Genomic DNA, 6,821 nt, shown 5'->3' with positions numbered 1-6,821 from the left:
TATGGACCCTGGTTGAGAACCTCTGTTTTAAAAGAATTAATGAAATATATTGGAAAAGGCTCAAAAAGGATGTTAGGCTATTATTAGTGTCATTGGGCAGATGTCCAATTGTATTGTCTAAAGAGAAAGAAGAGTTTAGAAATGAAAATATTTGTTTTGATAAAATAAAATTTCTTCTTAAAGACACTTGATAAGAAACAGAAAAAGAAACAGAAAAAAAGAAACACTTGACAGCCTATTCTATTTGTATTGAATTTGTTAATTGTTCCAATTTGTTAATTTACTTGTTTACAAGATGAATGTGTTGAACATGGATGTATACAGTGAATGACTAAAGATTGTGGGATGACAAAAATATTACGAAGAGATGGATGCAGTGACAGACCAAAGAAGATCTTTCAATACTGAGCTTTGTAGCTGAAATCGCTCAGAACTGAGAACTGGATAGCTGTTATACTGCTTACCTAGTAAATACCCCAAGTTGTGAGCTTGTGTTTAGCTTGCCCTTGAAATTCATCATCATCATCATCATCATCATTTAGCAGCCCTTTTCCATGGGTAAGATGGCTTGGCTAGAGCTGGTAAGCCAGAGAGCTGCACCAGGCTCCAATCTGTTTTGGCTTGGTTTCTGCAGCTGGACGCCCTTCCTAATGCCAACCACTCCACAGAGTGTACTGGGTGTCTTTTGCATATTATCAGCAAAGATACTCTTCACATGTCACTGGCACGGGTGCCTTTTATGTATCACCGACATGAGTGCCTTTTACATGCCACCAGCATGGGTGCCTTTTTACATGCCAAGCACTCCACAGAGTGAATGACTAAAGATTGTGAGATGTAAAAAATATTCTTTTCTACTCTATGCACATGTCACCAGCATGGGTGCCTCTCGCATATCACTAGCACTGGCCATGACAATAATTTCACATAGCTTGACGTGTCTTCATATTTCACATTCAGTTTCCATAATTTCTCTATTGCTGCTTTGAATGTTGCTGATGCTGTTGTTTGGCCCATACAGAATAGACTTGTAATTAACCCTTTAGCTTTTAATCCAGCCATATCCAGCCCAAATATTCTACCGTTTTATGTTAAAACTGACCTGATCTATCCTCTCACACCTGCACTACAATGTCATTCTAAAAGTATACAAACACAGCATTGAAATCTTGAAGCTAAATAATGCATGATTAATTCAAAGCAATGTGAATAAATAAGCATTGCGTTTAACAAAGAAACCTGAATGCTAAAAGGTTAAAAGTGTTCCAGTTATGAATTTCTTTCATTCTTTTACTTGTTTCAGTCACTTGACTGCAGCCATGCTGGAGCACTGCACTGAAGTGTTTTTTGTCGAACAATTAAACCCCAGGACTTATTTTCAAGCCTAGTACTTATTCTGTCAGTCACATTACTGAACTGCTAGATTACGGCAATGTAAACATGGAGGATGGGAGGAGGGAACACAGACACATACACAGACATATACATTGGGCTTCTTTCAGTTTCCATCTACCAAATTCACTCACAAGACTTTGGTCAGCCTGAAACTATAGTAGAACACAATTGTCCAAGGTGCCATGCAGTGAGACTGAACCTGAAACCATATGGTTGGGAAGTGAGTTTCTTACTGCACAGTCACGCCTGTGTCTTCTATTTTTTTTTTTTTTTTTCTAGAAGTGTATTTATATTAACATTATAAATGTCCTTACTTTTTTAAGACACTGGTGTATGATTTGATAAAGATATGGCTGCCATTTCTAACAAATTTTATGGTCTGTTTAGTTCCCTCTTTATATTTAACAGCTACACACTATTACAATTCTGATACTAAACGCATTGTGTTCTTCATGTCAACTGAAAGAAAGAATAATTTGTTTATTCTAACAGAAATAATAATTGCCTAATCTTCTTCAAACTCCAGTTACCTTATACCTGAAACCTTATACTATCTCTAGCACTATCGATGGAGGAAATAAATATCACTTGTGCAGTATCTTTCACACAACCTACTTATTATGTCTCATCTCCCTGTCATCAATCCTTTTCTTTTAAAGTCTTTTCTGGTTAATATTTTCCTTCTAACATAACAATTTCACCAAGAAGAGCAATGGAGTTAACCCATCACGTAAGACTATTAAATAGATGAATAAATAAACAACTAGAGAGGAGCGTTTATCTTGAGCCATTCAAACAATCTGTGGGCTTCAATCATAGACAGATGACACAGTTGAGCTACAGATCTGGATCTGGTATATCTATAATTATGGTGCTCAAACTGTGTAGCTGAAATACCACACGTTCTCCAATATTATCTGATTCCATGATATAGAATGTGTTTCTGTCACCTTCTTGCATGCCAGAAAAAAGTATTTTCTTTTTTAGAAATCTTGTTAATGTTTAGTAGCTATTATAAGCCATGTTTGTTTCCTGAACTTGGGTTCACTCATCAATATCTTAAATTCCTTCTACAGCTTTTAGATACATTTTAACCAATATTAACCAATAATGTTGTCGCTGCTTCAGGTTCATTCTAAACAATAATAATGCTGTTAATTTCTCACAGGTCTCCAATTCTGAACTTTATTTCTTCAGGTGCTACATTGAAGAAAATGCAGCTCCTGAGGAAGTAACTACATTGAAACTATATCCAGGAAACTATTCTCCAAGGCGGTGAGCTGGCAGAAACGTTAGCGTGCTGGGCGAAATGCTTAGTGGTATTTCATCTGCCGATACATTCTGAGTTCAAATTCCGCCGAGGTCAACTTTGCCTTTCATCCTTTCGGGGTCAATTAAATAAGTACTAGTTACACACTGGGGTCGATATAATCGACTTAATCCATTTGTCTGTCCTTGTTTGTCCCCTCGATGTTTAGCCCATTGTGGGAAATAAAGAAATAAGAAACTATATCCAGCAGCTACATCAAAGAAAACTGGATGCAACAGTTATTTCCATTGTTCTGGTTACATTCAAGACCAACCCAAATAAAGCAAAGCAATGACCAGGAGCAACCCAGCCATGAACATCCTGTCTTTTATACAAACACCATCTATGGAACTACATGATTCAGTGTCTTCTTTTCAAAAAGTATCATAGTGCATTGGATGAGGAAGATTTGGCAACTCTTTTTAGTTGATTGAATAACTGCCTAAAGCCTTCCACGTTGGCTTGGGTTATGTGTAAGCGGAAGAGGTTACAGCAAGAGTAAAAAGGCTTGGAAAGAAATTAAACAATAAATATTCATTACTACTTTTTAACCAAGCCAGCTTTTTTTCTTTTTCTTTTCTTTAGAATATTATTTTCCACTTTAGGCACAAGGCCCAAAATTTTTTGGGGAAGGGGCCAGTTGAATAGATCAACCCTGTATGCAACTGGTACTTAATTTATTGACCCCAAAAGGATGAAAGGCAAAGTCGACCTTGGTGGAATTTGAACTCAGAACGTAAAGACATGAAATACTTATTTCTTTATTGCCCACAAGGGGCTAAACATAGAAGGGACAAACGAGGACAGGCAAATGGATTAAGTCGATTATATCGACCCCAGTGCATAACTGGTATTTATTTAATCGACCCCGATAGGATGAAAGGCAATGTCGACCTTAGTGGAATTTGAACTCAGAACGTAAAGACATGAAATACTGCTAAGCATTGTCACTCAGCATGCTAACGTTTCTGCCAGCTTACTACCTTGAAAGCCTAGAATATTGAATTAACTCTAATACATTATAGAGTAGATTCAGTCAATAGTATATCAGAAGATCCAGAGGAATGAAATGCCAAGTTTACTCTGAAATCATTTGAAGCCACAGCTGCAACATGTTTCCTTAGATACTGTATGCTTTCATATCCTATTCCCTACCCACTCAGCCAACTCCATTGCTGTAATATTTCATAGCATTTATTGAATAGCAAATTTGTTAATTTATATGAAATATTCCAATAGAGTAAACCAATGATTTAATGTTGTCAGTACAGTGTAGTTATATAGAATATGAAAGAGAGTTAATGTTTCTTGTAACATTTGATATTTAAAATAATTATCATCTCAATAAAAAGCAATATATTATATAGTTAAATATCTTTGCTTCTTAGGCCTCTGTCAGGTGACACATATGCTACATTATGAATTTTCTATTATCATAAGTTGCAAGAAAGCTTGCAGCAATTTACCACATATTGTATCTGTGTAGCTTCTATAGTTATATCACTTTGCAGCTGGACTTTACAATATAAATCATGAGATGTATCACTTGGTACAGTTTAGAGCAAATATTTCATCATCTTTACATAAGAATATATATTAAGCATTGTGCTAAAACAATACTGAAAATGTAATCATATAAATAAATACAAAGTAATAATCTCAATTTCAAACTGGTTAGGTTTCATTAAGTCTCAGGTCAATCAGTAATTACATTTTTAAAATCTGTGTAGAGAGATTTATAACCAGCTCTACATCACCAGAGTGATTATTTCTAGATTGTTAGTACAGGTTTAAGCAATCTGTTACACAGTATGTTTAGACTTACTTGTGCTATATTATGAGTAAAACTCCAAATTAGCTGTTCAGCCTGCAAGTTCCTTATAGCTTTTTGGAGAAAACCTAATTAAAAATGATTGTGTTTTATTTATTTGGCAGGAATTTCGATTTTTAGATTGCATTTGCACTTTTGTATAGACATTAAAACACTGTATTAACTTTTACATTAATATTAAATATCAGGAAATAAACTTTTTAAGATACATCTGCAGCTTCATATATTTAATATATGTGGGTGAATATTTATGATCTAGAAATGAGGGGAGAACATAATACAAGTGAGAGAGGAGTAGTTTAAGTGCTAAAGTATACTAACAATTAATTTTTTTTTCCGTTTATTTAATCATTTATCATTTCAACTATATATTGATAATAAATATTTTATTCTCTTAAACTATGCAAGTTTAGATATGAAAATATTAATTAGTATAATGCAATGGTTGGTAGTATAAAACCACAAAAAAGTTGCTTAATATAAGAACATTTAAAAAAAAAACATCAATTCAGTATTAATGTTAAACTATATTTAAGTAAAACAAACTATTAATAACTATTTAGTTATATTATCCTAAGCTCTGTTGTGAGTAAAGAAAAGAATCTTGTCATTTGAGATGTGACCAAGTGTATAAAACTAAAATGGATATTTTGAGACAATCTGCTGAAGTTGAATGCTCAGTACCTGCTGTTCGTGATCCTGTGAACATCCTCAATGAAACTATTTGCAATTCCAACAATTCCTGATCAGGACAGCCATGAAAACATACTGAAAGAATGGACTGATTTATTCACTGTTTGCCAATGAAGAACAGAAAAATAACTTCCATTGACATTTTAAATGATGTTCGACGGAAATACTGCATGCTGTTTGGTGGCCGTACATTCACACATCAACTAAAACAGTCTGGAGGTGGTGATTCAGTATTTGTTTCACTTTGGTACTTATTTTACTGATCGCTATTTGTTGAATTATTAACTTACACTTTGACATAAAGCAATCCAATGTGACACTGTAGGTTACACCATGAAGTATAAAGACGCACACAGGTACACACACACACACACACACGATTTATGCATAGTGTTGGCTCTAATATATACAACATAGGGAGATGAGAAACTATGATTAGATGAGATTATTCAAGCATTTATAGATAAAAACTCCCATACATTATTTACACTGGGTGGACATGTGTCCTCATCTTGTTTGTTGTTATCACAATGTTTCGGCTGATTTACTCTCCAGCCTTCTTCAGGTGTCCTGGTAGAATTTTGAACCCAAACCTGGCTTCTCATTCCTAAGGTATCTTTTTTGTAATTTACCCCAAGATTGCAAGTTCAATTCCAGGCAGTTCCTTGAATAAATAATAATAATAATAATAATAATAATAACATCAGCAAAAAATATCTTAGGAATGAGAACCCAGGATTGGGTTCAAAATTCTACCAGGACACCTGATGAAGGCAGGAAAGTGCTTGTACCATGTAAAATGCACTAAGTCCACTCTACTGGGTGGTTGGTGTCACGAAGGGCATCCAGCTGTAAAAATCCTGCCAAATCAGTCACAGAAGTCTGGAGCAGGCTTCAGCCTGGCTGACTCTTGTGCTACCATCCCACCCATGCTAGCATGGAAAACGGACATTAAACGATGATGATGATGATGATGGTGATGATGTATATATCTGTATGTTGTGTCTTTGTGCCTGTGTTTGTCCCCACATCACTGCTTACCAAACGGTGTTGGCATGTTTATGTCCCTGTGGCTTAGCAGTTTGGCAAAAGAGACTGATTTGCTCAACTAAAACCTTTCAAAGTGGTGCTCCAACATGGCTGCAGTCAAATGAATGAAACAACTAAAAGAATAAAAGAATACTGGGCAAATTGTTTATTAGCATTTTGTTCCGAGTTCAAATTCCACTGAGGCCAACATTACTTTTCATTCTTCTGGGGTCAATAAAATAAGTACCAGTCGAACACAGAGGTTGACGTAATCATCTTATACCCTACATTATTTACATTTGACGGATATTTCTCCTCATCTTGTTTGTTGTTAACACAACGTTTCGGCTGATATACCATCCAGCCTTTGTCAGGTGTCTTGGGGAAATTTCGAACCTGGGTTCTCATTCCTAACGATGTTACTATTATTATTATATTATTATTATTATTAATCAGGTCGCTGCCATGAATCAAACTCGGAACCTTGGGGTTAGTAGCCCGCGCTCTTAACCACTACGCCATATGCCCGTGGGCAATTATGGGGTGAATTTTAAGGCTTATAAA

Source organism: Octopus bimaculoides, chromosome 2 (genome assembly GCF_001194135.2).
Source record: "Octopus bimaculoides isolate UCB-OBI-ISO-001 chromosome 2, ASM119413v2, whole genome shotgun sequence".
Lineage (NCBI taxonomy): Eukaryota > Metazoa > Mollusca > Cephalopoda > Octopoda > Octopodidae > Octopus > Octopus bimaculoides.
Note: the sequence above shows the minus strand (reverse complement) of the source record.